General features: G+C 63.0%; 1 long non-coding RNA gene across 2 annotated transcripts; it reads left to right on the top strand.

The window, feature by feature from the left end:
* The first annotated feature begins 2,913 nt into the window (after window positions 1–2,913).
* LOC141726338 (uncharacterized) lies at window positions 2,914–8,309 on the top strand. 2 transcript variants are annotated; one of them, XR_012577611.1, is made up of 5 exons: window positions 2,914–3,252; window positions 4,714–4,873; window positions 5,782–5,913; window positions 6,583–6,608; window positions 8,136–8,309. It is a non-coding gene; the product is annotated as an uncharacterized LOC141726338 (long non-coding RNA). The 2 variants fall into 2 exon arrangements; XR_012577612.1 differs by lacking the exon at window positions 6,583–6,608 and having other exon boundaries at window positions 5,782–5,938.
* Window positions 8,310–11,065: the final 2,756 nt, after the last annotated feature.

Below are 11,065 nucleotides of genomic sequence, written 5' to 3'. Positions count from 1 at the left end.
CGGGGACACCCCCAGGGGACCCCCACCGACCCCAATACAGGGAAACCCCCAGGGACCCCCCACCCAAAACACGGGGACGCCCCCCCCCCCGGGACCCCCACCCAAAACAGGGACACCCTCAGGGGGACCCACCCACCCAAAAAGGGATGGGACTCCCCCCAAAAACGGGGACACCCAGGGACCCCACCAAAACAGGGATGACCCTCACAAGGGATAAGACCCCAAAAACGAGGGACCCCCAAAAATGGGGAGGAAATACGGGGGAACCCCAAAAAATGGGGATGGGACCCCCAAAAATCAGAAGGGAAAAATACAGGGGGCAACCCCAAAAATGGGGGACAGAGATCCAAAAAATGGGGATGGGCACCCCAAAAAATGGGGATGGGGACCCCAAAAACGGGGATGGGATCCTCAAAAATGGGGATGGGGACCCCAAAAAACGGGGATGGGGACCCCTAAAACGTGGGATGGGATCCTCAAAAATGGGGATGGGGACCCTAAAAATGGGGGGGGGGGGAGATGGTGGGAACCCAAAAAATGGGAATAGGACCCCAAAATGAGGGGGGGGGGATAAGGGGGGGACCCTGAAAATGGGGATGAGATCCCAAAAATGGGGGGGGAAATATGGGGGCACCTCAAAAACGCAGTGGAGACCCCAAAAATGGGGATGGGGACCCCAAAAAATGAGTGCCATGGGGTGGGGGGGGGGAGGTGGGACACTGTGTGTGACCCTGTGTGTGACGCACCCATGGGTGACACTGTGTGACACTGTGGGTGACAATGTGTGACATTGTGTGTGACACTGGGGTGACACTGTGACACTCTGTGACCCTGTGTGTGACACACCCATGGGTGACACTGTGTGACACTGTGACACTGTGTGACATTGTGGGTGACACTGGGTGACATTGTGGGTGACACTGGGTGACACTGTGTGACATTGTGGGTGACACTGTGTGACATTGTGTGACAATGTGTGACACCCCTGGGTGACACTGTGTGACATTGTGGGTGACACTGTGTGACTCTGTGGGTGACGCTGTGACCCTTTGGTGGCACAGGGACACCCAGGAGCCCCCTCTGGGCTCTGTGTGACCCTGGGTGACACTGTGACAGTGTGGGTGACATTGTGTGACCCTTTGGTGACACAGGGACACCGAGGGGCCCCCATGGGCTGTGTTGTGACACTGTCTAACACCCATGGGTGACACGGTGTGACGCTGTGTGTGACACTGTGTGACGTTGTTGTGTGACACTGTGTGACCCTGTGTGACATTTTGTGACCCTTTGGTGACACAGGGACACCGATGCCCCCCCCCCTGGGGTGCCACATGCTGCAGGCCATGGGCTGTGTGTGACACTGGGTGACACTGTGACACTGTGTGTGACACCGTGATATTGTGTGTGACACTGGGTGACGTTGTGTGACACTGTGTGACATTGTGTGACATTGTGTGACACAGGGACACCGATTGCCCCCCCCCCTGGGGTGCCGCATGCTGCAGGCCATGGGCTGTGTGTGACACTGGGTGACACTGTGACACTGTGTGTGACACCGTGATATTGTGTGTGACACTGTGACGTTGTGTGTGACCCTTGGTGACACTGTGTGACATTGCGTGACATTGTGTGACACAGGGACAGCGATGCCCCCCCCCTGGGGTGCCGCATGCTGCAGGCCATGGGCTTGTGTGTGACACTGTGTGTGACACTGTGATATTGTGTGTGTGACACTGGGTGACATTGTGTGACACTGTGACATTGTGTGTGACACTGTGACAGTGTGTGACACAGTGATATTGTGTGTGACACTGTGATGTTGTGTGTGACACTGTGTGACATTGTATGACACTGTGTGACATTGTGTGACACTGTGTGACATTGTGTGACACAGGGACAGCGATGCCCCCCCCCTGGGGTGCCGCATGCTGCAGGCCATGGGCTGGAAGGAGGGCAGCGGGCTGGGCCGGAGGAGAGCCGAGGTGACAACGGGGACACCTGGGGACACCTGGGGACACCTGGGGACAGCTGGGGACAGGGGGTGACATCCTGGGGACAAGGGGGGACAAAGGACAGAGGGGACAGAGGATAGGGCACAGCTGGGGACGGGGGGGGACAGCAGGGGGACATCCCTGGCGACAGGGGTGACAGTGCTGGGGACAGGGGGGGACAGTGAGGGGACATCCCTGGGGACATCAGGAGCAGTGGGGACATCCTGGGGACAGGGGAATGAGGGGGACAAGGGACACCCAGGGGGCACCCAGGGGTGAGGGGGACACTGGGGACATCCCTGGGGACAGCCAGGGGACAGCAGGGACATCCCTGGGGATGGCTAGGGGACAGGGTGGACACCCATGGGGACAGGGGGACAGGGGGTGGGAGGACAATTGGGGACACCCAGGGGGCAGCCAGGGGTGAGTGGGACACTGGGGACATCGATGGGGACACTGGGGATATCAGGGGGTGAGGGGACATTGGGGACACCCCAGGGGGATACCCAGGGGTGAGGGGACATTGGGGACATCGATGGGGACAGGGGACAGCCAGGGGACAGCAGGGACAGCCCTGGGGATGGCCAGGGGACAAGGGGGACACCCATGGGGGACAGGGCGAGGGGGGACAAGGGGACACCCAGGGGGGCAGCCAGGGGTGAGGGGACATTGAGGACATTGTTGGGGACATTGGGGACAGCAGGGACACTGGGGGGGACATTGGGGGGGTCCCAGGGAACAGGGCCGAGGTGGTGACAGTGACACAGAGGGGGTGACCTGAGGGGGACATTGGGGACGTGGGGAGGGGCTGGGGGACACCTGGTGACCCTTGATGACGTCACTGTGTCCCCAAGGGCAGGGGGGACACCCGGTGACCCTTCGGTGACCCTTTGATGACGTCATTGTCCCCACAGGCCCCCCGCCCGGCCCCGCCCCGGGGGGGTGACGCGGTTCAGCGAGGGACCCTGAGGCCACGCCCACTCCGACGCCACGCCCCATTACCCCTGTAGCCCCTCCCCCTCCCCTCTCGCTGCCCCTCCCCCCCCCCACCTCGGTTTCGCCGTTGGAATTTTCGGTTTTTTAATAAATGGGTGAAAAAAAGCGGAATTGGGGAGTGGGGGGCGGGGCTTCCTGGTGGGGGGGAGGGAAGGGGACCCCCCCCGAGCTGCCCCTCCCCCACCGCACCCATGGCGGCCCCCGGGGCTGCTCCTGGCGCTGGGGCTGATCCTGATGGGGACAGACGGGACACGGGGACAGCGCGGTACTGGGGAAACTGGGAGCACTGGGAGGGGGGACTGGGGATACTGGGAGCAGGAACTGGGAGTACTGGGAGCACTGGGAGGGGGGACTGGGGATACTGGGAGGGGAACTGGGAGCACTGGGAGGGGGGGACTGGGGATACTGGGAGCAGGAACTGGGGGGGACTGGGAGCACTGGGACAGTAGCACATGGCGGTGCTGGGGAAACTGGGAGCGCTGGGATGGGACACAGCGGGACTGGGGAAACTGGGAACACTGGGGAGCACAAACTGGACTGGGGAAACTGGGAACACTGGAGCACAAACTGGGGGGACTGGGAGCACTGGGACAGGACACGGTGGGACTGAGGAAACTGGGAGCACTGGGGGGACTGGGAGGGGGCACTGGGAGCACTGGGATGGGACACGGTGGTACTGGGAGCACAAACTGGGAGCACTGGGAGCACAGGGAGGGGGACTGGGAGTACTGGGAGAGGGGACTGGGAGTATCGGGAGGGGGCACTGGGATGGGACACCGCGGTACTGGGAGCACTGGGAGTACTGGGAGCACAAACTGGGAGCACTGGGAGGGGACTGGGAGTACTGGAGAGGGGACTGGAGCATCGGGAGGGGCACTGGGATGGGACACCGCGGTACTGGAGCACTGGGAGTACTGGAGCACAAACTGGGAGCACTGGGAGGGGGACTGGGAGCATCGGGACAGTACACAGTGGTACTGGGAACACTGGAAGGAGGAACTGGGAGCACTGGGAGGGGACACGGCGGTACTGGGGAAACTGGGAGGTGAACTGGGAACACCGGGAGCACAAACTGGCAGCACTGGGAGCACTGGGGGGACTCCGAGGGGAAACTGGGAGCACTGGGAGTACTGGGAGGGGGGACTGGGGATACTGGGACAGGACACGGTGGTACTGGGAGCACTGGGAGCATTGGGAGGGGGAACTGGGAGTACTGGGAGGGGGCCCTGGGAGGAACTGGGTTTGCTGGGGGTACTGGGAGGGCACTGGTGGGAACTGGGAGGGCAGAACTGGGAAATGGGCGGAGCGAGAGGTGCCAGGAGGAAACTGGGGACACTGGGGGAACTGGGAGGGTGGAGCTGGGGTTACTGGGGTGTACTGGGAGGGCACTGGGGGGATACTGGGGGCACTGGGAGCCGGGTAGAGAAGAGGGGGAGTGGAGGTTTAAGGGTTACTGGGAGGAACTGGAGGAACTGGAGGGGCTGGAGGCAGCAGAAGGGATTGGATGATACTGGTGATACTGGGAGCACTGGGAGAAGCTGGAGGTGGCAGGAGGGACTGGGGGGAACTGGGAACACTGGGGACAAGGGAAACTGGGAGAACTGGGAGGAACTGGGAGGAGCTGGGAGCACTGGGAGGAGCTGGAAGCAGCCGAAGGAACTGGGCCATACTGGGCTATACTGGGAGTGCTGGTGACCTGGCGGTGACCCCTGGCCACGCCCCCCAGAGGCCACGCCCGTCTGGTGCTTCACTCGATTGGAGGAGGATGGAGAGGGCGGGGCCTGCACTGAGCCGCTGGGGGAGGAGCAGCTCCCATTGGCCGATTGCTGCCTGAACCCTGCCTATGGCTACAGGCTCCGCCCACACGGCCACTGCCGCAGCTGCCGGTCAGACACGCCCACCCCGGCCACGCCCATCCCCTGACCACACCCACCACGGCCATGCCCACATCTGGTCACTCCCATTGTCAGCTATACCGGCCTAAGCCACGCCCACCTGTCTGTGGCCACGCCTCCAAAGTCCCACCTCTATCTGTGCTATGCCCGACCCATGAGAGGCCACGCCCACTACAAGCCACACCCACCCCGTCCAACCGAGGCCACGCCCACATTGCCCAAAGCCACGCCCATCTCAGCAAACCCCTCCCGTTCCAGCTCCACCCTATTTAGCCCCGCCCACACCTGGGGACACTGGGAGGGGCTGAGGGGACATTGAGTGACCCCAGGTGACACTGAGTGACCCCAGGTGACACAGAGTGACCCCAGGTGACCCTGAGTGCTCTGGGTGACCCCGGGTGATCCTGGTGGCCCTGGTGAACCTGGTGACCTCAGTTCACCCTGGGTGACACCGAGTGACACCAGGTAACCCCAGGTGACAGCAAGTGCTCCAGGTGACCCTGGATGACCTGAGGTGACCTCAAGTGACACCAAGTGCCCTCAGGTGACACTAAGTGGCCCTGGTGACCTCAGGTGACACTGAGCAACCCTGGTGACCCTGGGTGACTCTGAATGCCCTGAGTGACCCCAGGTGACACCAAGTGCCCCCAAGTGCCCTGGGTGACCCCAGGTGATGCTGGGGTGACCTCAGGTGACAGTCAGTGACCCCAGGTGACCCCAGGTGACACTGAGTCACTTTGGTGACCCTGGTGACACCACTGTCCCCATCCCTGTCCCAGCCCGGGGGCCGTGGGAGCCCTGGAGCAGCTGCTTGGTTACCCTGGGTGACACTGAGTGACCCCAGGTGACCCTGGGTGACCCCTGGATGACCCCAGGTGACACTGCTGTCCCTGTGCCAGCCCGGGGGCCTGGGGCCCGTGGGAGCCCTGGAGCAGCTGCTCGGTGACGTGTGACGAGGGGACACAGAGGAGGGGACGGAGCCGCGGCCACGGCGAGGGACAGGCGGGGGACAGCACCGAGTGGCAGCTGAGGCGTGTGACATGGGCTGCTGTCCCGGTGGGACATTGGGGACAATGGGGACATGCGGGGGACAATGGGGACACAGGGACACGTGGGGGACAGCACCAAGTGGCAGCTGAGGGCGTGTGACATGGGCTGCTGTCTCGGTGGGACATTGGGGACAATGGGGACAATGGGGACACAGGGACAATGGGTACAATGAGGACACAGGGACATGGGGACAATGGGGACAATGAAGACACAGGGACAATGGGGACATGGGGACAATGGGGACATGGGGACAATGGGGACACAGGGACAATGAGTGGCAGCTGAGGGCCTGTGACATGGGCTGCTGTCCGGTGGGACATGGGGACAATGGGGACAATGGGACAATGGGGGGACATGGGGACACAGGGACAATGGGGACATGGGGACAATGAGGACATTTGGGACAATGGGACATGTGGGGGACAGCACTGAGTGGCAGCTGAGGGCGTGTGACATGGGCTGCTGTCCTGGTGGGACATTGGGGACAATGGGGACAATGGGGGGACATGGGGACAATGGGGGACACAGGGACAATGGGGACATGGGGACAATGAAGACACAGGGACAATGGGGACATGCGGGGGACAATGGGGACACAGGGACAATGGGGACACAGGACGCATGGGGGACAGCACCGAGTGGCAGCTGAGGGCGTGTGACATGGGCTGCTGTCCCGGTGGGACATTGGGGACAATGGGGACAATGGGGACAATGGGGACAATGAGGGGACATGGGGACAATGGGGACAATGGGGGGACATGGGGACAATGGGGACAATGAAGACACAGGGACAATGGGGACATGTGGGGGACAATGGGGACACAGGGACAATGGGGACACGGGGACAATGGGGACACCAGGGACGCCGTGGGGGACAGCACCGAGTGGCAGCTGAGGGCGTGTGACATGGGCTGCTGTCCTGGTGGGACACTGGGGACACTGGGGACAATGAGGACAATGGGGACAATGGGGACACTCAGGGGACAGCACCGAGTGGCAGCTGAGAGTGTGTGACATGGGCTGCTGTCCCGGTGGGACATTGGGGACAATGGGGACAATGGGGACAATGGGGACAATGAGGACAAAGCGACAATGGGGGGACATGGGGACAATGGGGACAATGAGGACACAGGGACAATGGGGACATGGGGACAATGGGGACAATGGGGGGACATGGGGACAATGGGGACACAGGGACAATGGGGACACAGGGACACGTGGGGGACAGCACCGAGTGGCAGCTGAGGGCGTGTGACATGGGCTGCTGTCCTGGTGGGACATTGGGGGACACTGGCGGGGACATGGTGACATTGGGGACATGGGGGACAATGGGGAATTGGGGGGGACACGGGGGAGTGACACTGCGGGATTGGGGACAATGAGGTGACACAGTGGGATTTAGGAGACAAGGGGGGATTTGGGGACATGGGGGTGACGCTGTGGGGTTGGTGACATGGCAGTGGCACGGAGTGGGGTGACACTGTGAGATTGAGGACATGGAGAGAGGTGACACTGAGGACTGGGGACAAGGTGGGGGATTTGGGGACATGGAGGTGACGCAGGGTGACACTGTGGCACTGGGGACACAGTGTGGCAGTGCAGGATTTGGGGACAAGGGGGAATTTGGGGACATGGAGGTGACACGGAGGAGGGTGACAGAGTGGGATCTGGTGACAATGAGATGACACTTGGGGACTTGGGGACACTGTGTGACACTGGGATTTGGGGACAAAGTGGGGGATTTGGGGACAATGAGGTGACACTGTGGGATTGGGGATGAGGGGGGGATTTGGGGACACCGTGGTGACACTGGGATTTGGGGGACAATGAGGTGACACTGTGGGATTTGGGACAAAGTGGGGGATTTGGGACAATGAGGTGACACTGTGGGATTGGGGATGAGGGAGGGGATTTGGGGACAATAAGGTGACACTGTGGGATTGGGGATGAGGGGGGGGATTTGGGGACAATGAGGTGACACTGGGATTTGGGGATGGGAGTCAGGATTTAGGGACACAGTGTGACACTGCAAGACTGGGGACAAGGGGGGGGATTGGGGACAATGAGGTGACACAGGGTGACACAGTGGGATTTAGGGACAAGGGGGGGGATTTGGGACAATGAGGTGACACAGTGGGATTTAGGGACAAGGGGGGGGATTTGGGGACAATGAGGTGACCCCGTGTCCCCGTGTCCCTGCCAGATGTGGTGCCCTGGGGCCCGTGGTCACCCTGGGGTCGCTGCTCTGTCACCTGCGGGGGGGGCGGGGTCCAGCGGCGCCACCGCAGCTGCTCCGGCCCCTCCCCCCAGTGCGGGGCCACCTGCGGGCCCGGCGACAGCGAGGACACGAGAGAGTGCGGGGGGACACCGGCCACGTGCCCCGGTGAGGGGGGAGGGGAGAAAAGGGGGAGGGGCTAAGGGAAAAGGGGGAGGGGCAAAGGGAAAGAGAGAGGGGGCAAAGGGGGAGGGCAAAGGTGGGAGGGGTTAAAGGGGAGGGGCAAAGGGAGGGAAATTAGGGGGGAGGGGAGCGGGAAAAGGCGAGGGAGGGGCTGGGGGGGGGCTACACGAGGGGGGAGGGGGATAAGGTGGGGGAGGGTCGGGAAGGTGTGAAGGGTGGGGGAGGGGATGGGGGAGAACCCCAGGACTCTTTGGGATCCCATGAGAGATTTGGGGGAGGGGGAGAATGTGAAGGTGGGGGAGAATTCCAGGACCCCTCGGAATCCCCACGAGAAATTTGGGGGGGGGGGGCAAGGTGGGGGAGGGGCAGAAATGGGGGGAAGAGAGATTTGGGGGAGGGGCAGAATGGGATGGGGGGAGGGCGAGAATTCCAGGACCCTTCGGGACCCCCCAGATTAATTTGGGGGAGGGGGAAAAGCGGGGGAGGGGGAGAAGGTGAGGCGGCGGGGGCGTGGCAGGGTGCGGCGGTGTGGGCGGGGCTCCCGCTGACCCCTCCCTCCGCAGTCCTGGCGCGTGGGGCCCGTGGGGGCCGTGGGGTCCCTGCTCGGGCTCGTGCCGGGGGGCGGGGCCGGGGGCGGGGCCGAGGCGGAGCCGCCGCCGCCGCTGCGATTCCCCGAAGCCATCGCGGGACCCGCCCGGAGCGCCGTGCCCGGGCAGCGACACCGACAGCGAGCCCTGCCCGGGGCTGCCGCCCTGCCCCGTGGAGAGCCCGGGACCCCTCGGGACCTCCGGGAACCCCTGAGACCCCCGGGACACCCTGAGATCCCCCCGGGACACCCCCGGGATCCCCTGAGACCCCCCCGGGAACCTCTGAGACCCCCCGGGAACCGTTGAGATTCCCCCGAGACCTCTCAGGACCACCGGGAACCTCTGAGACCCCCGGGACACCCTGAGAGCCCCCCGGGACCCCCCGAGACCTCTCAGGACCACCGGGACACCCTAAGATCCCCCCGGGACACCCCAGGGACCCCCTGAGACCCCCCCGGAACCTCTGAGACCCCCGCGACCATCGGGACCACCGGGATACCCTGAGACCCCTTCGGGAATCCATGAGACCCCCGGGAACCTCTGAGATCCCCGGGACCACCAGGACACCCCGAGACCCCTGAGACTTCTCAGGACCTCTGGGACCCCCTGAGAGCCCCCTGGGACCACCGGGACCCCCTGAGAGCCCTCCGGGAATCCCCAAGATCCCCCCGGGACCCCTGAGACCCCCCCGGGAACCTCTGAGACCCCCGGGACTACCAGGACACCCGAGACCCCTGAGACTTCTCAGGACCTCTGGGACCCCCTGAGAGCCCCCCGAGACCCCCCCGAGACCCCCTGAGAGCCCCCCGGGAACCTCTGAGACCCCCGCGACCATCGGGACCACCGGATACCCTGAGACCCTTTCGGGAATCCATGAGACCCCCCAGGAACCCCTGAGACCCCGCCACAACCGGGACACCCTGAGACCCCCCCCGAGACCCCCACCCCCGGACACCCTGAGACCACCGGGACACCCTGAGACCCCCCCGGGAACCTCAGAGACCCCCCACAAGCCCCCAGGATCCCCCATAACCCCCAAGAACTCCTCGGGACCCGCCCCAGGACCCTCCCCAAGACCCCCAGAACCCTCAGGACACCCCAGGACTTCTTTGAGACCCCCAGAACCCCCTGAGACCCCTTGAGACCCTTCAGAAACCCCCCCCCAAGACCCCTCAGTACCCACAGGACCCCTCGGGACCCCCAAGACCCCCAGAACCCCCCTGGGACCCTCCCTGAGCTCCTCTAGAACCTCCTGAGACCCCCTCAGGACCCCCAAGAACTCCTCAAGACCCCCCCTCAGAACCCCCCAAGACCCCCAAAACCCTCTGGGACCCTCAGGAAATCCCACCAAGACCCCAGGACCCTCGATTCCCCCCCAGACCCCCCAAGACCCCCTGGAACCCTCAGCAAATCTCTCCCCAGACCCCCCAGGACCCCCCAAAACCCCTCCGGGACCCCCCAGCCTTGTGGGGGGGGGAATGGGGGGTCGTGGTCTCTCTGACCCCTCCCCTCCCCCACAGTGGACGGCGCGTGGGGGGCGTGGTCTCCGGCCACGCCCTGCCCGGTCACGTGCGGCCTGGGCGGGGGTCCTTCAGCGCCGCTCGTGCGACGCCCCCTCCCCAAAATACGGCGGGAGGGGCTGCGAGGGACCCAGACCCGGCGGGGGCTCTGCGGGCCCCGAGACCCCTGCCCAGGTGAGGGGCGGGGCTTGAGTGGACGTTGTCATGTGGGCGGGGCTTAAATAGGTGTGGTCGTGTGGGTGTGGTTGTTTGGGGCGGGGTTTGGGTTTAAGGGTGGGGGTTAAATGTGGGGGGCGTGGTCTGGTGCTGAGGGCGTGGTCTGGTGGGTGGAGCCTGTTTGGGTGCGGTGGGCGTGGTTTGGGTGGGCGGGGCTTGAGGAGGGAAAGGCAAAATAAAAGGAAAACGGGAAAAGAAAGGAGATAAGGAAGGAGATAGATAAGGGGAAAGGGAAAAGGGAAAGAAAAAAAGAAAGGAAAAGGGAAAGAGAGAAAAAGAAAGAAATGAAAAAAAAAAAAAAAAAAAAAAAAATAGAAAAAAGAAAAAAAAAAAAAAAAAAAAAAAAAAAAAAAAAAGGGAAGGAAAAGTGAAGGAAAAGGAAAGTGGAAGAGGAAAAGGGAAAAGGAAAAGA

This window comes from Zonotrichia albicollis, chromosome 34, assembly GCF_047830755.1.
Source record: "Zonotrichia albicollis isolate bZonAlb1 chromosome 34, bZonAlb1.hap1, whole genome shotgun sequence".
In the NCBI taxonomy this organism is placed as follows: Eukaryota; Metazoa; Chordata; class Aves; order Passeriformes; family Passerellidae; genus Zonotrichia; species Zonotrichia albicollis.
Note: the sequence above shows the minus strand (reverse complement) of the source record. Positions and strands in the feature narration are given on the sequence as shown.